The sequence below is a fragment of the Lepidothrix coronata genome, unplaced genomic scaffold (assembly GCF_001604755.1).
Source record: "Lepidothrix coronata isolate B3197 unplaced genomic scaffold, Lepidothrix_coronata-1.0 Scaffold23, whole genome shotgun sequence".
NCBI lineage: Eukaryota > Metazoa > Chordata > Aves > Passeriformes > Pipridae > Lepidothrix > Lepidothrix coronata.
The window spans coordinates 4720934-4743404 of record NW_016690203.1 but is presented as its reverse complement, the minus strand read 5'-3'; the positions used below and the strand labels follow the sequence as shown (position 1 = coordinate 4743404).

The 22471-nt window shown below is 38.7% G+C and overlaps 1 protein-coding gene across 3 annotated transcripts in view; it reads right to left on the bottom strand.

Moving 5' to 3' along the window:
* The window catches only part of RNF182 (ring finger protein 182), a 32112-nt gene extending 10385 nt beyond the window's left edge, over positions 1-21727 (bottom strand). For 2 of the 3 annotated variants that reach the window (XM_017808415.1, XM_017808414.1), the window contains exons 1-2: positions 21611-21727; positions 15399-15527 (exon numbers count right to left, since the gene is read on the bottom strand). The gene's annotated coding sequence lies outside the window, so the exon portion shown is untranslated. Of the gene's footprint in view, positions 1-3028; positions 3178-4583; positions 4631-6692; positions 6741-15398; positions 15528-21610 lie in introns of those variants that run through there. The other variant, XM_017808416.1, reaches the window with a different exon arrangement.
* Positions 21728-22471: the final 744 nt, after the last annotated feature.

The following is a 22471-nucleotide window of genomic DNA, read 5'->3' as shown; positions in this document are numbered from 1 at the left end:
CATTTACTAAAATTATTTCTGTAACATAATCCAGTTATCTTTATAGATCTGTTGTTGATTTTAAGCTTCTTTCAATATTATGCGCTAAACACTCTGAAGTGCTATCTCTTCTAGCAACCACATATTCACAAATGCTAGCAATTCACTAAAAAAAAAAACCCAAAGGCAAGGCAACCAAAGAGATAAACTGTGCTTTGAAAGAAGAGTTGTAAAAACATATCAAAATACTTTCCTTCACAAGTGTCATAGAAGATCTTTGATCACTTCTACTTTTCCAAACAAGCTGCAGTCTCTTCTCCAACACAGACCAGAAAAGGACCATATCCTGTAGGCCACTGCCTTCACATTTGAGCAGCTTTGCTGCATTCTGACTCAGCAGGAAATGACCATCGCACCAGATTTTTCCAGCTTGTGTTAAGCACAATGCAAAAAAACCCACCCCAAACTGCTTTACTAATCTGACATTTGAATAGACTACATTCAAAGTGCCAGCAGCTATCACATGTTCAACCTGTTTCATGCCACATTTCTGCTAACAGTGGATGGGTTTTAACAATGGGCATTTCCCTGTCAACTCCAATCAATGCGAGACTTTGCACCAGAGCTACAGAATGTGACATACTGATCCATGCTCAGTTTATGGTCAGCTGTATAAACTGCTATGAAAAATGCCTTCATTCTTTTCACAAAAACTTAGTTTTCAACGGCATAGGTAATGAGGTTGTTCCTCCAATAACTACGCGCGAAAGAGAAACTCTGCAACATATACAGCAAAAAGTTGTGTATTATTGACTGCTTCACAAGACATTAATACAAAACAGAAGCATTTTTATCAGAAGTTATTGTGACAATATTTAGAGTCCTTTCTTGATCTCTCTCAATCCTCTACAATAATGTCACAAAACTTCAAAATACAGAAAATTATAGTTTTTCATATTTGAAGTGGAATTCATGGGTCTCTATTCATTTAGTTCAGAAGTCATGTAATATTAATGTGTCATCTCATACTAAAAAAAAAAACCAAAACAGTCAATTTTTATTTTTTTTTTTTTTTTACTACTCCTCTCCCCTTCCTATTAAGTAAGTAGGGAGATTTTCATCTAACGCAGAGTTCACTTAATTCACAATAGTGACATTGGCTCTTAGGGTACTTTCTACATCCTTTGCATGTGCACATTCAATATCATCAGATCCCATTTCTTTTTAACAATATAATTTGCAATACTTTTTCATTATTCCACTAACTCACATTATGTGTCAGGTAGTAGTAGAAAATGGTATGAATAAACGTTGAGTGCCTTATTGAAATCCTACTATTCTCAATTACTTACTTTCTAGCTACGGGCTACTACAGCATTGATATGAATCTTAAAACTGACTATGGTGTAGAAAATAATGTTTTATTATTTAGGCTCGTAGGCAAAAGCAAACCCTCTTCCAACATTTCTTAAGAAGAAACTCTCCTTCATATAGAATTCATGAGCTATTTATATAGCAATATGCCGAATGACTTCTTAATGTGACATACGGTTGTGGGCTGCTTTGCAGCTGTTTTAAGAATAAAACTAATAAAGGACAAAGGATCTGAGCTCTTATGAGTTGTCTTGGTTTAAACTGGCTTAATTAGATTATGTTGATAATCTAAAGGAGGTGGCTCGAAATTTGTATCTAACACGGTAAGTTTTAATTTTGGAAAGACACTAGTTAAAGAGAATTAATTCCTTTAAAGTTATTTTTAATTGTTTCACAACCTGCTTGCTTGAGCTGTTTTAGCATTTTCTCTTGTATGGTTTTCTCACTGCCAGTGGCTTTTCCTTTATGACTCTGACACCAATAAATGATCTACTCCAGTAAAAATATATTTCACGATAGAAATCATGACCTTACTATTATTGCAGGGAAAGGTTAGACATTCTCCTTTTTGGTAGCAGGGGTGGGTTTTGGCAGTTTTATCAAATAAGATAGAGTTCTGTTACTCTGCTCTAGTGGTTTTGCCCTTTAGAAGCTCTTCTGAGAATTGAACAGACTGTAGGACATGGATTCTAGAATATGACTTGAAAAGATACAAAATTATAAATAAATAAAAAGCTTCCCAGTATTACTTAATACAGGCATAAATATTTAATTATATGACCTACAGATATGTCTAGCATTTTTCTTTATATTAGACATTATTAAAAGCCAATATGACTTTGTATTAGGTTTCAGAACACATGATGATAGCACTGTAGAATTTTACATCCTTGCTTTGCTAGCTACTGTATGCTTGGATGTAAGTAATTAAAATAAGTCCAGAAATGCAAGCAAATAACTTTTACTTCTTTAATAAAAATTACTTGTGCTGGAAGACATGAAGTGACATACTCAAAAGGTAAGATCCCCAAAATATGACAGAATTCCTTTCTTTGGACATATTTTCTATGTCATATAATTTGGGAGGGAGCAGGTGAGACAAAATTACAGAAAATTAAACTTGATTACATCATCCAGGGAGAAATTCCTCTTCACACATGGGAATCATTTTAATGCATTATAAGTAAGTTCCAATTAACCTTCAAAATAAGACTTAAATAGAAAGTAAGTGTGGCATTAGCTGTGTTCTAATGAAGCTGAAAACAATCCCAGAACAGACTAGAAATGAAGGTGTACTTCTTGCTTTTTCTATTGTCATTAAGAACAATCCATCTAATACAGGTATGTTTAACTCGGTTCATTCTGTTTCGGACATTTTTGAGGATATGAGTATATATAAAGATTTTACTATATTGCCTATTTTATCTCAATAGATTAGTGCAATCAGGAAATAAAAAGGGTAGGGCATTATACAGGGCAGTACTGCTACTGAATTTTATGTGTTCTTTACATATATTTGGTAACAAGGTTTTCTCATTTAACTACTGCTCAGATATTTGCATGTTATCCTGTGCAGAAAGGAAACGGTAAAAAAAAAACGGCAGTTACTTCAGTCACAGAATGTTTGAAAACTGAATGTCAAAATATTCCAAATCCAATACAGATTTCCACTTACAAACAACTTTTCCAGACCTGGTCTTCCAACATCATGTCCTTTCTGAAATGCTGGCAAGCAAAATCCAATCTAGATGATGTTGCAGAAAGTACTAATATCTTGAAAAGTAAGGGTCTGAAGAAACAACACTTTAACCTGGATGCAGTAAACTGTAATTTTAATATTTAATTTAGTTCACTTAAAGCACACATCTAAAAAATAGTTATTGCTGGGATAAAAATTATTTTTATTTTAGCAATATAGCAATAGTTGACATATAATCCCTCCTAACTTGACATTATTATATCTATTATTATAATAACATCATTATAATCACTAGAGTATCAATGATGTAACTAAGAAAAAATTTTCAAAAAATCTTATTGATGTATTTTAAAAAAAAGGTAAACTCAAAACCCTGAGATGCCATAAAAATACAATAGATCTTGCAGTAAAGTTGTATGTCTTCAATTGCCTTCATGGGAAATGAATGATTCCAATGGACAAGTGTCAATGAGGAGGCATTTACTTTGACAGTAACATATACTGCCCTCTTAAAAAGTATTTGTGAGAAAAAGTCCATTTGGCCTGATTTACACACCATATGCAATGAATAGTCACTGTATGCACACCCATCATTCTAGATGCAGGTACGTGAAATAAAATTGCATGCATTTAAAAAGTGGATGGAAGCAATTAAATTAATTTGTGTCAAATGATACACACAGCTTTTATTCTATTCCTTTAAGGAATACAGGATCATATCAAACAAGAGCAGCTTTAAGTATTACTCTGGAAGCATCTTTGTAGCTATTGGGGTTGATCCAGGACTGTCAGAGCTCCATAAATTGCTACATAACCAATCTCAGAATCGCCGGAGTGTTCTGCTGGTGAGACTTGCTTACTGAGATTAATGCTTATAAAGGACATAAACTTCAGAGAGATTGATATGAATTGTTCTGCTTTTAACATGTTATTTAGCAGTGCAATGTGGTACTTTTTAACCCATTCTGAACTCCCAGAGAGAGTTGAAGTGCTACTGGATGGAATACTTCAAGTAAAGGACAGAATCCTTATGGGCTGAGACTCTACATACAGCAATAATACAGAGACTACACTCTGTAAGCAGACACTTCGGTATGATTGCTTTCCCAAGAGAGATCCTCTCCATCGGTAGTCTCAATGTCTCCTTGAGAGTTAGTTTTGGAGAGTTAGCTTTGAAGGGTTAGCCCTCACCAGACCTCAGATTTTGGGTCACATTTTATTCAGCGGACAAAAGAAAAATCACCTCCACTTACTATGTGCATGTCATCCCTAAAGCACACAGGAATCTGTGAGGATGAGCTGAAATATGATATCCTCTGGGTATTTCTGAAGGCATCATGGTCACCAGGGTCACCCTGAGACCTGTGGGTAGTGCTACTTCTGTGAGCACGTTCAGGGCTGGAGTGCCCTTTGAATGGTATAAGAGGAGCAGAAAGATGCTGCAATTTATTCACAGCATGTATCAGAATCAGTTAAGAATGTTGTGTACCTCCCTCACATGTGTTTCTGATAGAAATATACTGCCACTTACTGCCGTGGCAGCAAATCCAATCAAGTCTAAATCGTATCAATATGAACCTGCAAAAAATCGGAAAATCTGCAGTTAGAAAATGTGTTTCAGCAAGTGCTGCATAATTCTATCTTGGGACAAGGACAACCTGGACTTTATAAATTTTCCACCATCCTAAAGAGTTACACTGACCAAGACTCACAAACTCAATGAAGGGTATGAAACTGTCTTTGCTTTGAGCAGAGCTACAGCATTTTGATGCCATTTGTAACTACAATGGTTGAAAGGTTAAATTAAATGAAAATGTTTGAAGTCTGCTAGTTGAGCACATTTAAAATACAAAATGCATGAGAGGAAAGTATGCTTCAGAAATTTTGGAAGTAATCAAGGCATATTCAGAAACAGCTTGTATATTAAACTAATTAGAAAGGAAAAAAAAGCAACTAACACAAAACAGATAGAAAGAACATAAAATGTAATTCTAAAAGTTTAAAAAGCAACACAGTCCACAGAGATTCATTACACTTGCCTATTAACCTGGTTTAGTGTAAATTAGTAACTGAAACCACGTATTGGTATATTCTTAACTGGTAATAATTAATGGGGATTTTAGTTTAAGTGTTTTGCAACACGTAGTACAAGGCTAGAAAACTAGAAAATAGAACACTAACAAGTTCTGAATTTCATTTAATGTAATAAAAATTACAACATCAACACAGCAGCTCTTTAGTGAGTATTCTCAAGGATATCGGGTTTTCTATACAAATGAACAGTTTGGCTGAGGCTTATGGAATAAAGCAGGAAATTAAAAAGCATTTCTTGCCTTCTACTAACTAAGAAAAGATTTTTTGATAGAACAGAAACATAACCAGGAACATCTTAAAGTACCAGATATTTTAAATGACAGTTTTCTTCAAAACATTTAAAATAATGAATCTCCTCTGCTCTGCTTTTACTTAAGCAAGTGAATATAAGGCTTCTGAAAGTTCTACAATGTAAGTCTCTTTTCCAAAAAGTAATACTAGAAAGATGCGCTAGTAAGTGAACTAATTAACTAGACATTAGGGGACAACATGTATTTCACTATGTCTTCACTTCCAGTGTGCTGAATGCATACAATTTGCAAAGAACTGAAGACCTGGGGAAAAAACCCTATATAAATATACTGTCTTTTTGGAAGCTAAAATGCACTAGCCTTTATTTATGCTATTACTTTTCCATAGAAAGCTCCATGTTTGAAGCACCAGTACAGCATACTGCTGTTTGTTAGCCTACTAAACTGAAAAGTTACAAGTATTGCAATAATAATCAGGGCAAAAGGCAGGATAGCATCCACTCTGAATCTGACTTTTTCACAACTCTGCAAACATAGACCACATAATTTACAGCAGGTTAATATACACCTTTTTCCTCTGGCTTGGCTTCTTGACAGAAAGAACTCCGTGAAATTGATTAAAATCCAATTCTGCTCCAGAGTCAAATGATTACAATATTAGTTGAGCGCTTCTGAGCTCATATTTGTCCTTCTCTGCTTCTAGAGGGCTCTTTCAGAAGGTGCACTCAAAGAAAGTGCATTCTGAGGGGTATTTCCCATTAATTGTGGTGGATATATTTCGCAACAGTGGGTACATCTACACTTTAAACTGCAGTGCAGTGTTGACATAACTGAGCCATATCCAACCTAGCTATAATAACATGCAGTTCTGGATGAGCTAAGTTAATCTGTCTTGTAGGAGAATCAGTCAACCTTATGTACCATTTCCCACTCTATCATCCTGTGCTAATATGCTGAGGCTTTTCTATAACCTATGCCAATATATCTTGCCTATCTGTAAGACATCACCGTAGAGTGTTGACAGAAGCTACATTTTGAAATGCAATAGGACATACCTAAAAGACAGTAAAAGTCGTACCTTTCCTTCTCAGATTCCAAACTTAGACATGTCTCAGTTTGAACCGGGTATCTCAGAGGATCAGTAACCACAGAAAACGGTGTCTTTCATTTCCATTTACTCAAAATTTTATGCAAATGTCATTATTCACATTATGTCTGTGTTACTCCATACAGATACCTTTCAAAAATTTTTTATACCCATAAATGTCTTGTGTGATTGAAGTGACAAGACTTACACTAGAAGGCTTGAGAAACTTGAACTTTCATGATTTTTCTCCTGAGAGGCTCCTGCTTCTGAGTGGGCTTCACAGAACACTGCTATATGGACAGATCATAAGACAAAGGTGGATTGAGGGAGAAGCAGCTGCTCCAGCAGTGAATTTTATGTGAAGTAGATTCACTAGACAACCCTAGTATCCATTTTGCCTTATTAATGAAGCACTCCTTCTCCACAGCAAAAGGTAATACTATATCACTCTGTCTATGCCCAAATCTCTAGCTTTCAATGATCCCACTCAACTGCATAAAATAAAAAGCTCTGTACAGCATTTTTAGAGATGTATTTATGGCATAGTACAGCAACAAAATCATTCTCTCCTTTTAGGTCAGAGTCGTTAATTCTTTTGATAAGCAAAATGGCAATACGGCATATTGATAATCCATTCGACAGAGATCCTCTTGTATAAATCAGGAGTGATTCAACCAAATGAGGTGCAACACTTGCAAATATGTCAACAAATCACATTGGCTTGTCTTAAAAGAGCCCTTTGTCTGGGGAAAAAAGTCTTCCTGTTACTTTCCTTATGGTTGCTTGTAGCTCTAAAGAAGTGTTGAGAAAAACTTTACTTGAGGGATTTGTTCAATAAATCTTGTCACTGACTTTACCTTGGAAAATGACAGCAGGAAATAAATCTTGAATGCAAACATTTTCTTAGGATGCACATGCAGGCCTTTCAGGCAAAATTCTTATTTATTTGGGTAACAGGGAGAAATTTGGTAGGATTAAGCACTAGTAGAATACTGTATGCTTTTCTTCATTGTTGTTTCATAGATCAGAAACTTTTTTGACGTTTCTAAAATTTGTTACTGCCTCATTTATTCAATTTCTTAATTTGTAATCCCTGCTAAGGCAAAAGTCATACTGGATTGACTAAAAAAGTGACACAAACAGCCATTAATTTCTCCTTGGCTCTGTTACTAAAAAAAAATTACTATTTTTTTAATTGTCATATTATTAAATCTTGGAAACAACTGTGCTTCATAATATATAACTTCAACTAAGGAACATCATCAGTAAACAACTATGACAGCATCTAGTCATTCATAAAAACTGCAGGACACTGTTCTCTTCCCCAAAAAGATAAAAGTTCTTTTAATACACTGAGTTGTGCAGAAAGGTGCAGACAAGATCTCAAGGACACTGTTTATGAATACATGAATTGTGGCAGCCCCATTGGCAGGATATCAAGTCTGAAGGACTTACTGATCAAACATTATGTGAATGAAGTATTTGATACACTCACATAGACTTGGTATCATATCCAAACGAGACACTGCAGACTCAGATGTGTCTCATATTTTGTGAACGCGCCAGGTGGAACCATTGGCTTCTAACACCAGTGGTTCTGAAAGAACTTGAGATCCCACTCACCATCAACAGCAATCCTTACCTCACATGGCAAGATTTTAACCTAGCTACTCAGAGAAACAAAGTAGAGTGCTACACATTATAATTCTCTTTAAAGACTGTAAAAGGCATCTTACAGCAACACCTTAATAACCACATCATTAAGCACTAGACCTAAATGGAACAAAAAAAGGACCTTCTAAGTAAATGCTCACTATCTTTTCTAAGCACTCTGAAGTAAATCTTACTCTTGCTTATATTTGTGCAAAGCCACTTAGCTCAGTTCCATTGAGTTACTAATGTGGCTTGAGTGTAACTGAGCACAGAAAGCAATTTACAAGATTGCTATCTGAGAGTCTTGGGATCCTTACAGAAGAGAGCTGTGAAGTAGGGAAAAGACTTCAGCAGTATGATGAGTTTTATGTAGGGAGTGGATAGAGAGAGCTAACTGTGAGTGAAGAAAATTCAGGAAAAAGCTTTCCAAATTGGCATGTTAAGGAAATACAGCAGAAAGCAGGTACAGGGGGAGAAGGTCTGAATGGCATAAAACCAAGTTTGAGCTGATACACAAGATGAATTTGTGGGGAATTTCAAAGATACAGTATTACACACTTTAGGAAGATGGCCAAAAAAGGTACAGGGGGTTTAGATAAGGGGAAGGGAAGCCATAGAAGAGTCAAGTCACCTAAGAAAGTGTAGGTTACAAGGTATATGTTACATTTTACAGGAGTCAAAGTAAGAAAGTATTAAGGCACAGACAGAGGTGGGAGGTGAGGAAAATTTTGAGTGTTATACAAGAATAGATCATGGGAAATTTTGGTAGCAATCTGAATATGAAAAGCAATGGAGATATGACATATGGCTTCTGTTGCCCACCACACTGATGAGAATGAATGTGATAAATAGTAACAGAATGACAGAGCAGGAAAGTATGTAGGAACAACATGTAATTTTGACACTGGAAATACCCATAAAATAGCTACATTGAAATAGCAGAGTTCAGGAGAAAACTGTTTTATTTTGTTGTACAACATTTACTTCCTGAGTTGTAAGACCACCAACATGACAAATGGCTTGGTTCATCTAACAGAAAATTCTATTAAGGGTACGAGGGGGTGTCACAGCAGATCCTTTAGTGTTTTTAAAAAACAGTATTTTCTCAGACAACAAGCAAACCAAGAAGCACAACTCCTGGCCTGTGGTAGAGCTGACAGATGTGCATAATTTCGAGTAACATGCCTTTATTCTATATGTCCAGCAATACTGCTGTAGAGCTGAATGAGAGAGATTATTTGTGGCTCCAGGCTCATACAATCAGCTTAGCATCATAAAGAACACAACAAGATGAGGTCTGCAAATTGGAAAGTTCAGTCTGGGCACTGTTGTTTTTTTTTTCAAGTGGATACATAATCCTCATTGTTTGTCATTGATCCTGTCTTAGTCAACAATTGAGACAACATTTCAGTCGCAGGTCCCTGAAGTTCAGAGGTATATAGCCTTCTGATCAGAAAGACACACTGCATGGAATCTTTTTAAGTGCAAGATTATTTAACATGGTCAAAATAACCCCTCTTGGGAATGGGAAAATAACTTTTATGCTTTGCTTAGAAATATTTTGGTTTGGTTTTGCTTTTTTCTTTTTTTGGTACCTCCATGACTCAAATCCATTTTTAAAAAAGAAAACAACATTTAATCCTCACCTGGGAAGACATAGATAGGTGGAGCAAATGAAGATAAAAATGTAAGATTTAAGAAAGGACCACAAAATCATATTATACTAATCTTACTTCCTGTGCAGTGAAGTTCATGGAACATACTCCACTAATTCCTGCACTCAAGTGATAGAATCACAGAACAATTTACATTGGAAGGAAACTCTGGAAGTCATCTGGTTCAAATCTCACTTCCTGAAAAGTCTAGAAAACAACACTGCAACACTGTGTAACAACAATTTAGTAAAGTTCAATGGGAGATCTACGAAATGGGAGGGTGTTAATCTCAGTCCATTCCATGCACTGACAAGCACCAAGGCATATGTGACTAAAAATCTGTTCAGTATTCATAATTGAGGTACATTCCTTGCAATGACATGGTGGACAAGGGATGCAAGCTATCCAGTCTTCACCTTAAATTCTGGCTTCTTTTTAGGTAGGCAACTGCGTGCTGCTGCTGGATGTGTTTTTCTGTTGTCTTTAGGCAACAGCAAACAATCTATTCTTCCTGTCCCATCTCTGTGAGTCATCAGGATTTACTCACTGACCTGTCTCCTGAAGTGGGTGTCCTTTGAAGCTACACGTAGCTGTGTGCTGTTATCTAGATGACCTTCTGATTTGGGTGCCATCAACAGCCATTCTTGTTACTTTGGTGCTTCCACACCTATTCAATCCCAATTCACACCAATCAAGGTTTCCATTGCAATTCTCAACAGAAGTAAAGACAGGACTGAAGGGCCTTGTCCATTTTAGTTTTGAATGTCTCCAGTGATGGTGGAGGGTTCACAAACCCTCTGGGCAGTGACTTGCAGTGAAGAATGCACTCATACGCCCGTTAGCTCTTTCACCATTCAGGGGGCAGATCCAAGACAACCTCTCATACCAAGCACATTGCTACCCCACATACAAAGCAAACACATGATAAGGAAAGTTTTCAAAGCCACACAAGGAACAGTAACTTTGAGAAGTTTGACAGGCATTGACATCTACCTGTGGTCAGTACAGAGCACAGAGTTGCTCTAGAGAAACAAAGCCAGCTGAATACCCACTTGGTTTCCATAATCCCCAACTAAAGAATACGTGCTTGGAAATGTTGGCTACTGCTATATGATTTACTAAATCCTCCCTCAGGCTGTTTGGCAGATGACATTTTGCCTCTTACCTACATGGAACTGCCAGTTGTGTCATAGCTTGGGGTCTAGTAATCCCTGAGGGTGGCAACCTCCTCTCTACCTCTAAAATGAGGCTGGCCTTTAAGGGAGAGCCCTCAGTTTTAGCAGAGGCACTTAGTGCAATTTCCATATGTGTGTCTTCATCTTTAGGATTCTATTCTCGGCACTGTGAATGAACACCAAAAGAAACAGACAAACGAAATTGACTGCTGAGTACTTTTGTTTGAATCACACATGAACTGCAATGTCAAATAAAGATAAAATTTATGTGTACATATTTGAACACAAATGATCACATTTTCAGGCATTTTTCTTAATAAATTACTTTTTTGATTGTTCTGATTTTCAAAAGCAGGTCTAACATACAGTCCATTTTCCAGGGACTGTGTGTTGTTGAAGGATAAAGTGTGTTGCTTCACACTTTATCCTTCCATACTTCTAAATCAGTTACTATATATTGGGAAAAATGCAAGATAATTGCAATTTTCACATTGAAAATGAGCACTACTATATCTTCATAAAAGAAAGCATAACAGGTAAAATATTTTTGCTGGTGACTGTTGTTCAACTGGAATAAAACACTGCATTTCTGAAAATGCAGAAGAAAAGAAGTGAAAATGTTCAAGGACAGTTTGGATGGGGCTTTGAGCAACCTGGTACAGTGGAGGGTGTCCCTGCCCTTGGCAGGAGGGTTGAAACTAGATGACCTTTGAGGTCCCTGCCAACCCGAACCATTCTGCGATTCCATGAAAAGTAGCTCAATATATTTCTTTGAACATTACATTAATAAAGTAATGATTTAACCTACAGGTGGCATCTGTAGAATAATTTTATCTACCATTTGAAGAAAATTTATCAGTCGTAGTTATGCTCTACAATCAGTACTTGAAAGGGAGTGACACATACAAACACAGACATTCCCTGCCTGTAAGCCCGCTTCACCAGAGGACACAAGATGTCTCTATTGAAAAGCTGATTCAAGACTGAAGAAAAGAAAGGTTTAACAGAATTACCAGGGAGTTACTTAAATAAAAGAGAAGCTTCGTTTAAAAAATTTAAAGCTGGGACACAATGCCATTATCACAATGCCGTGTATTAATTATTATGTTTGCTCTTTCCGGCCTGTCACAATGATGAACAATAATGATTGCACAGTGTGAGACATTCACCAGTTAGCTAATTCACCCAGTCTAGGCAAGGGATCAAAGATGTTTCTATACTGTCTGTTCCTTAACAACAGCCCTTTTTGGTTCCAAATATAATGAAAAGAAATCCTAGAACTGGAGTGACTCGTGCACATCTTGCCTGTCAGAGCCTAAAAGCCAGCTCTGGGAACACAATCGCCACAACTCTAATCTTTCCAGGGCAGCTGACACTGTGGAGAGGCAGAGAGCGATCTATGACTTCAGTTGCCTTCCTCTCAGCCCTCCAGTGGACCATCTCTAGTGTGTTAGTGTCAGTGCCATTCTTTGCTTGTGTGAAAGAAACATCGGGGGAAAAAAAACAATCCAAGTTTCATGGACATCTGGAGTTGTACACAGGAAGTGAGCTTTGTTAAGTGTCCTTGCTGGAACCAGTGGGTTTAGCTGAACAGACCCCCAATATTTGCCCATTTCCTATCAACACAATTCCCTGTGGTTTCCCCATTATCACTTTGCTCATCAGTGAATGTATGATGCTTGCTGTTTGCTGCCTGGCACACTGCATTTCTTTTTGCAGATGGGTGAATAACCATTCATATCTCTGACTAGAGTCTTTCTTTTGCTAGATATGCAACTGGATTTGTGTGAGGCAGCTGCTCAGTATTTGTGTGCCAGTTAGAGTGGCCTAGTATGTCATGGTGGACAAATGACGTCAGTTCTGGAGCAGGCTTCACAGGAACTGTGCCACGGCTTAGTGCTATGAATGCTGATGAAATTGCTTTCCCAAGATTTGTTTCTTCTCTCAGAACAATATGATCTTGCAATATATGAGTTCAGTTTGATTTTTTTCTGTAAGTCTTTCAGGTTTTGCACATTGTCTGAGCGCTCCGCACTCCTTCAGTGTATTCTCTAGAAAATTTGATATAAACATTTCAGTGTGTACCGGTAGTGCAAAAGTAGGTATTTTAACAGACATACTGTCAGGGTAGAAATTCATTCTCATCCACATGTCAGTCCAGAAATCCCACTCATAATTCATATTTCTTCCTGAAAGACCCTTAGCTTTCATATTCCCTACCATAAAAAAGCCCAAACCAAAACAAACAAAACCCCCCACAAAACCCAGCAAACCACTTCAATCCATTGTGACTCAAAACTGATGCCAAATAATATTAATCTCCTTCTCTGGAATTTTCTGACATACCCTACTTGTTGCACTTCTTTCTGTTTAGACACTATATTGTGCACAGGAAAGTTCATATTATTGTGTCTTGTCCATGAAAGGTATTGCTAACGTTTGAACAACAAATAATGAATTGAATCCATCAGCTATGTTCATTACTGTAACACACACATAAACATTTGAATTTTAATTTTATGCATATACAAACATAAAAGCAAATGTTCATTGACGTTGCCCTTTGTCAACCCTCCAAACATCCCCAAACAAATGCAACTCTTCAAACATGATCAAAGAAGCTCTGGGCCAGCAGTAACAGGGTGATATGAACCTGACTTTTCAATACAAACAGCTGTGTGCTGATCACTGTGTATTTTTTATTTCCCAGGAGTTATTATTTCTCACAGCATTATTTCTTGCTTCTTTTTGCTGTTTATCTCTGCTTTGGCTAACACTGCTGATGTGTGAGCAGCAAAATAAAATGTATAGGACAACTCTTTGGAAGACCTTTAAAAAAATTAAAATCTGTGTTCCAGTGAGGTTGGCTTTCTTCACTCATGCAGGATCAAAAGTGAAATAAAGGGGTGAAAAAACTAAGGATAGAGACATAATACTGCTATTGAAAGGGGTGCAAATAGGTACAGCATAAAGGAGGAAGCATCGACTATGCAGCAGGATTGTTTATTACAAGTTACTATTTTACAGTCAGTGGACAGATACTTCTTTTTTGGACATGAATTATGTCCACAGTTGCACTTTACTGATCATACTGTGTGAAATTGTTTCTCTTCCTAGAGCAACAGGCAAACAAAAAGTGACAGGGCTGAACTTTTTGTACAGTAATTTACAGCACTGTATGCAGAAAATTTCCACACATGTATCTGTGATGTCAATTTATACCCTTGGTCTGGCTGGCAAATATAAATATACATGTACATATATTTGCATAATTTTAAACATTCTAGCTCTCCTGAGAAGGTAGCGTGTATAAATGTGTGTCTGCACATGTATGTGGACTAGAACTACAGAGAATTTACCCTCTCAAGAGACCTACAGGATTCTGAATACACACATATGCACTATATGAGCTATCTATATAAATGAGTAAGGGAAGCATCATATTAATATTATTAAAACTGAAAATTAATTAAAAAACTGACAGAACTGACATTTCTTTTCATGAATAATTCTACTTTACTGAAACAGAAAAATAGGCAGATGACTTAATTTTCAACACAGCATGAAGTTCAGAAGGCTGTTCAATTTGTTCATAGCCATATCTGAATATCAAAACTGCATTTATATAAGAACCATGCCAGAAAGTTTCTTCCTATGTGTAATTGTGATATGCTTCCCTCCCCCCAGTCCCAAAGTCAATGAGAATTCATATTTTAATAAATCTATGTCAATATTCGCTACCGAACCCTTACATTTACACCAGTGAACACACTGAAAACTATCCTCAAACCCTAAAACCCACACTTCAGCAAGAAGCAGATGTTTTGGCCAAGTTACAATATATTCATAAAAACAATTTTCTTAATGCAAATGCTGCCAGATCCATTACCACAGCACACTACTGTAGGACAAACTATCTTGGGAGATATACCAGGGAAAGGTAGGGAGGCACAACTGCACTTAATGTTTCTCTATTTCAGGCTTATAAAATGCTTTAACTTGCCTGTTAGATGGCATAGCAGTCATGTAAGAAAGTTTAATTTATTCTTCAGAAACAGATGACACAAAATTTACCGGAAACTTGGTTCCTTTGGGATTTTTGTGGGATTCATCAATATGCAATATTATTACATCATTTTTACATCACTCGCACACCATAAATTTTCAGCTCTGACTTGCTCTTTGCAACTCTTGCAAGAACTGTTTCTCTATTTTCCCATCCAAGAAAGCATTCTTCTTCGGATCCCTACCTGAGCACATGTACAAGTCTCTATATGCTTAAGTTTCACTGAAAGTAGATGTATGCTTAAGTGTGATCCTATTGTCTTAAGACGATATTTTATATTCTAGGATATGATTTGGCAAAATACAACATATAAAACAGAAGTGTGATGCTTGAGAAAGTATTTTGGTGAGCTTCCAGGGACTTACCTGCCAGCTGCCAAGCTGGCTTATAGTTTTAGGCTCAATCTATTCATCCATCCATCACCAAAAGGTCTGAATGACTGATAACAAAAACAGATGAATCATCGATGGTATGCTTTCTGTTCTCTCTTTGTCCTGTGGGAGACATGGTATTTGACAATTAAGTTTAATATTTCAGGCTAAGAAAAACTTACAGTATAAACAGGGCAGTTTTACCTTACTGGATAGATACTCGTACCTAATTTTTAAAAGATAGAGTGGGCTAGAAATGAAATTTTTCATTGTTAGCTGATCTTTAAAAGAGCAGGTACTCATGCCTATCATTTTGAGTGTAAAATACCACCTAATGGCCATTGAAGAATAACATAAGCTATACAGTCAGAAGGTGCTCTCCTTTTTGGTCTTTTCACATAGACCTGACTAGTAAGATCATATTTCATTTCCATAAACAAGTGTTATTCAAAGAGTCAACTTTGAGCTTAATAGCACAAACATCAAGGACTTAATCTCAGAGACATATTGGAAGGAAAAGACAACTTCTGGTCTGCCATGGAGATGCCAGAGAAGAAAGGAGAAATACATTTGAATCTTAAAAAATTCAGAGAGCACTTCCAGCTATCAACTTTTCTCAAGTGATACAAATAAAATGAGGAATTAAGAAAATTCAAAAAGCATTTCTCTTTAATATTTAAGAACTTTCTAGCTGCATTGTTACCATATCAGATCGCTATAGACAAAGTTATGACCATTCACATAAGCTGGGTAGATTAAAATTCACAGCCTAAAATTCACAGCATGTAGATTAAAAATTCACAGCCTTTTCTCCACTAATACCTGCTAGAAGGGATTATCCAATAGGTATGTTTTAAATGAGAGGCTGAGAACTAGGCTAATAAATTTTTTCACCTTTGGACTTGAAGGAAATATAAAATAACTTCTGATAAATTGTATAGATTACACAAAAATTTGGCAGAAAATTAAATATCTAAGAGGACAGGATTATTTAGCAAACTGGGCTCATTCAAACAAAATGCACCTGAATACAACCAGATACAGAGATTGGAATTATCAAACCAGTCCTTGAGAATGGGAAACAATTTAATGGAAAACAAATAAACTGAAAAAATACAAAATCATAGAATAGAACGGTTTGGGTTGAAAGGTACCTTTAAAAGTCATCTAGTCCAACCCCCTTGAAATGTGCAGGGACATGTAGAAGTCACAGAGGACAAATCATTGAGTGCCAGATCATGGCAACATGGATTTAGCAACATGGGATAGTTGAGGACGGAAACATAGCTGGGTTCTACCTCTACATACCATTTTATGCTGCAGTGAAAGTCAGACTAAGATATTTTGTACAGTTCTGATGTTCACATTCTATGAAGGACATTGAACGACTGGACAGTCTCTCACAGAACAGTGAGATCAGTCACAAAAAAAATATTCAGGAGCTGAATAAAACTCCTTCATGTGAAGGCTTTAAAGAGCTCAATCTGTTTAGTTTGCCAGAGAATGAGAGGCAACTTGATTACAGGAATAAAGCACCAGGTACAAAAGCGCTCTTTGATTTAGTGGACACAGTAAAATGTCTGTAATACGCTGAAAACAAATCCAAGAGCATTACAAAACATCAGCATTCCAATGAATATATGTATTGCAATACAGTTTTAGTCATACAACAGCACATCATTTTCTGCCACAGGAAGCTTCATTGAGTGTGTAGTATAGTCGGTTATTTAGTGAATGCTTTGTTTTATTCTCATTGTTTAATTTGTGGCCCTGCAATTCATTCATTGTACTATGTGAACCCAGCACCAAACACATCATTGTTCACTTCTTTTTACTTTCATTTAGTTGTCACTTTAACAGCATACAAGTATAACTCAATGAACTACAAAAGATCCAGGAAGATAAAAGCCCTCATTACACACACGTTATACAACAGCCCACATGGTGATTCAAATACTACCCAAAATTTCTGCTTAAGGTGTTTACAAAACTCTAGCTAAATAAACTACATGTTTGCAATAGCCGTAGATGCACTGGTAAGCCTTAACAAGCTTTTTTTCAAGAGTTACTTGGAGGAATTGTTTGAAGAGTGAAAAGCCAGTATCAGCTTGAGTTTTGAGTAGGTTTGTTTTCAACAGAGAATACTACTATGGAAATACTCCAGGTCCCCCATCACGTATTGGGAGACAAATGGCTTCTGCAGGTTCTTGGTAAACATCTCCAGGGTACCTCCTCAGCGGTCAAGCCATACTTTCACATAAAAAGCTGTGCCACAGCAGAAGCTTCAAGGTCAGATGCTTTTTCAAGCAGACTCTCATCACTGCTTGTGAGTCACCAAGGGGGGAATATTTTCTTTCCGTTCACAAGAGAACATCTCTTGCCTGAGTACATCCATCCGAAATGTGAGTTTTCTTTCTTTGTCATGAACTGCCTGCCAAGATGAGTTCCCCTGCCTGGAACACCACCTGCCCTGAAACTATTATGAAAAGGTTTGGGTTTCTGGACCAACACCCTTTGCCACAGATATTGCCAATGAAGCCTGGAAGGCTTACAAAAGGGGGTCTAAAAGAAGCCTTCAGCACCTCACTGGGCCATCCACTGTGAGGAACTAATGCACACAGTCTAATACCTACGGACTTTCCTGTCTGGGTCTCCACTAGCCTGTCCCTTTCCCTTCTCAACTTGACTCCTCCTACCAGTCCCAGGTAACTCTCCCACCATGCCCCTTGACTCCAGGGCTACATCTCCATCATGGACCGCACATCAAACCCCACCTTGTTCCTCACTGCAGCTCTATATACCTTCAGGTTTTCTCAAATCCAGATTGTCACATCCCTTTCTTTCCAGCAGGCTGCCATTTCTGCAAATAACTTGGGCAATTCCTAATTAAGATAGGAAAGCTGAGAGATAAAACAGTCTATTCCATTTCTTTCCCCAATTTCTGAATATGGCAACACCAGTGGTAGTAATCTTTATAGATGCCATTTTCAAAATGTGATACATATCTACAAAACACCTGTGAACCTGAGTCTTTCAGGGAACTACAACTTTGTAACACTTTGGTTAAATTTCCTGGAAATGGCAAGAAGTATCAGACAGAACCTAAATGAATTTGAAGTCTGCTCAACACTTCAGAGATAGAACATCTCAGGTTTTCACACTACGTGGACTAAACTTTAACTGCTGCTGTGTTATTTGAACTTTTACTGAATGTTTATGTTCACTCATCTACAGTGGAAAAGATAAAATGGGAAAAGGAAAGGTATGCTGAATTATGGCATTGATTATGCCTAAAATCCTGCTACATCGTCTCTGCAGGAAAAACAAGCTGAATGAAACACAGAGGATTGGATTTTAAAAATTTTAGAGCTGTAGTAGGTTAAAAGCTGCACATATTGCACTTCATCTGTCTTTGCAAATGACTTTGAAACCTAAGGTACATTTTGAAGAGGCTTGAGCTCTTTGCATCTTACCACAGCACTCTCACACTTGCAAATGTTTTCTTTATACTAGAAAGTCACAATTGTTGTGCGTTATACACTGTGACACATAAGGTGCATATCTGTCCATACTATATTACTGTCAGAACAGCAGTTTATATTGGATAGGTAACGCTTCAGCACACAATGTATGCAAAGGCCACAGGAGAATTTCCTGAGCTTTGCTCTCCAAGGATCCCTAATACTCCTTAGCAACCTGTCTGGAAGGACTGAAATCACAACCTCTAGGCAGCAGTCCCTGTATATTTGAAATAGTTGCCGGCTACAGCAAGCACATGTACATCTCCAGAAAAAAAAACATTTAACAGCGAGTCATCACACCTAGGATATAGACAAACATGTTAAACTCAGACTGAGGACAGCAAGAGGAATACTGGCAAACAGACCCCTGCAGTGGCCTTATATCAGTGCACAGAGTCCACAGCTTTAGAAAATGCTTTCATGAGAATTTCAGAACAGGCTTCTTATAAACCCAGTGTGGACTGAAGAACATCAGAAAGGTGTGAAATAACTGAGAGATCTTAGCCTGAGAGACTAAGATCTAATTGTTAGAACAGTTTAGACCATCAGAAACCCTTATGCATGTCAGGCTCTATTATGGGATGTATTATCTGTACTGAATTATTGTGTTCTTTCCTGATACTGTCTCAGCTGCTACATTGGTTTTACCTCTGATAAACTTCATCTAGTGGAGTTTGCAATTGTTCCACAAGGAACAATTTCAGGACTGAAATGCCACTTGTTAGCGTAACTATATATATTTTACTTATCCCTTTTGCCTTTAAGGCAAGATCGTATTGAGTTTTGATATTTCTCATTCTCTGCATGCAGCTAAGGGAGTAGAAGTGTCCGGGTCTTTATTATACACAGCTGACCTTTTATTTCCTGCTAGGTGCATTCAATTTCAGATAGCCCAGAGTATGGTCTTGAAATGCTATTTTCCATCATGCTAAACTCATCTGAGGTCTCCATTTTTACACATCTAACAAACTCAAGAGTTTTCTTTCCAGTGTTGCATGGAAAAACAGAGGTCGTTCAGAAGGTTATGACTTTTTCAACAGAACAACTGTTGTGACACTTTGGAAAACAGCAAAGGATAAGCACTTATAAACACTGGGCAAACCACTGCAATGAACATATCTGAGAAATTCCACCCTTTTTTGTTGTTGTTGCTGTTTTTAAAAAACTACATCTGAATTCCACTGCATCTACCACTACATTACTAGTTTAAATTTTATATTGAGAAATGTTTCAACTTTATTAAGCCTCATTTAAAACTTAATTTCATTTATACATCCTCTGCAAGAGAAGCCTGTCTCCATTTTCTATGCTACTTGTATTCATGATTACTGAAGATTGCTGTATCTTCTCCTTCCACTATTTTCACATCATTTACTTAAATGGTATTGGTAGCTCCACTTAACATTTCACTTATATGCTTCTCAAACTTCTTCCAGTCAACGCGTAGCCTTTGAGTTCTGATGCCCTGATACTGCCTTATGCATAGAGTTTAAGATCTCTAATAATTTGATATTTAGATTACATATTACCTAAAATGTCAATTCTTGTCCACCCACTCAATAACTATGATAGCCACTCTCCTCATCTCACATACTATTTCCCTTTTCCCCCTTGTTCACATTCAAGAAGATTCCCATCTAGAATAGCTGCTGGCTGCATACAAGTCACAGCACAATTTTGCCTTGCCTCGCTATCTAGTTTATTTCCTAAATCACTCAGCAACGAACCATAATGATTGCTCCTCAGGACCTCATCATGCAGGGTCAGCCGTTCTGTTATCACTGGGAAGTTCCTTTGAATTTTAAACTTCTGCTGAAATGCGTGGTTATTCTTACAGCCAACTACTATTCGGATGTTATTGATTGCAGCCACCACAAGCGTTGCTCAGGCAGATGACCTGCTAATGACCTTCCCATCCACTCTGATATTAGTAGGTGAGGACTGCTAATTCTTGCCTAACCTTGGCTGCACGAGATAAGCAAATGTTTATCACCTCTACCATCTTAGACTCTGAAAGCTACACTCATTTTACCTAAAACCCTTCGGTACACTTACTCCTAGAAACAAGCAGCGATTTTTCTTGTTTATGTATAATACCAATCCTTTATAAATTTTTTTTTTCCAAGTGGCGCATTTTAAAACTATTATCCTATTTATCATTACTTCATAAAGCTGAAGAAATGAAACTTTGCAATCCCAAAATTTCCAGGTGGTCATTTTTTTATATATATACCACCACCACCAAAACTATTATTATCGTTATTATTATTATTATTATCATCATCACCATCAAGGGATAACCTTAAGGGACGAGGAGAAGCGCTGTCCCCGGTGTAGAGGGCGAGCCGAGCCCACTGGTTGCCTCCCGGGGCGCGGAGCCCGCCCGTGCCGTCCCCTCCCGCCGCCGCCGCCCCGGCCAGCGGGGGGTACCCGGGGGGAGCCGCACCACCGCCGCGGCCAACTCGGGAAGGGGCCGCCCGGGGCGTACCTGCGGCTCCCCTCCCGCACCCCTCCCCGCTGTCCATCGGTTGCCACAGACGCGAGCAGAGGGAAGGACGGACGGACGGACGGACGGACGCCTCCCCCTCTCCCCCGCAGCCGCCGCCCGGCCCGCGGGGAGAGACCCTGCTCTCCGCCGGCGGCAGGTCCCCGAGCCTCTCCGCCGGGCATCCTCTCGCCCCGTACCTGTCGCGGTGTCCTCGGGAGAGGGATCCGCGTCCCCCCGCAGCCCCGGCGCGGCAGCGGGCGGCCGGGCTTTGTTACTACTCGGAAGAGCCTCGGCTCAGCGCCGTCGCTATAGAAACTGGCTGCGCCTCGAACAGACACCGGCGAGTGGCGGGAGGGAGGCGGGAGCCGGGCGGAGGTGTGGGGTGAGGAGAGAGCCGTTCATTCAGGAATATCTTGGCCTTTTCCTCCTCCTTCGCCTCCGCCTGCAGCCAGCCCCCGGCACCGCCCAGCCCGGCCCGAGGGTGGGAAGGCGCCTCGCCGCCCTCACCTTAACCCACATCCCTGGGCTAGGATGTGGCCCCTTGGCTCAGAGCACCCCCGCCCCATCCTTGCCACCTCCTCAGGGAGACTTGCCCCCAAAACGCACAGAGGTACACTCACACTCCGGGAGCGGACCTCAGGGCAGCGAGGACCCAGGGAGCACCCATACCGTGAAATGTCCGGAATTGACCTGCACTCCCGCTCCTGCCCCTCCCTGCCTCTGCAGCCCGTTTGATCTCAGAGCATCACCACAAAACCCCGACAAAGCCGGGACCAAACTTTTTTAGCAACAACTTTTCATTTTGTGAAAGTGGTTTAGCTCCACATCCTCAGGTGAGGAACTGCTTTTGTGCGGGAACTTGCTGCTGGAACCCCTTTGGACGGCAGCTCGTGGTTGCTGAAGATCCAAGGATTCAGTAGGGTTTTGGAATTCTGCAGAGTATTTAGTATGATGCAGCACACCCTAAGGGTTGAGGAGGTGTAGGGCCCACTGCCCTGGGCACTGTGCAGGCAGCAAACGGGAAGGGAAACACGGGCTATGGGAAGGAAGAGGAGGGA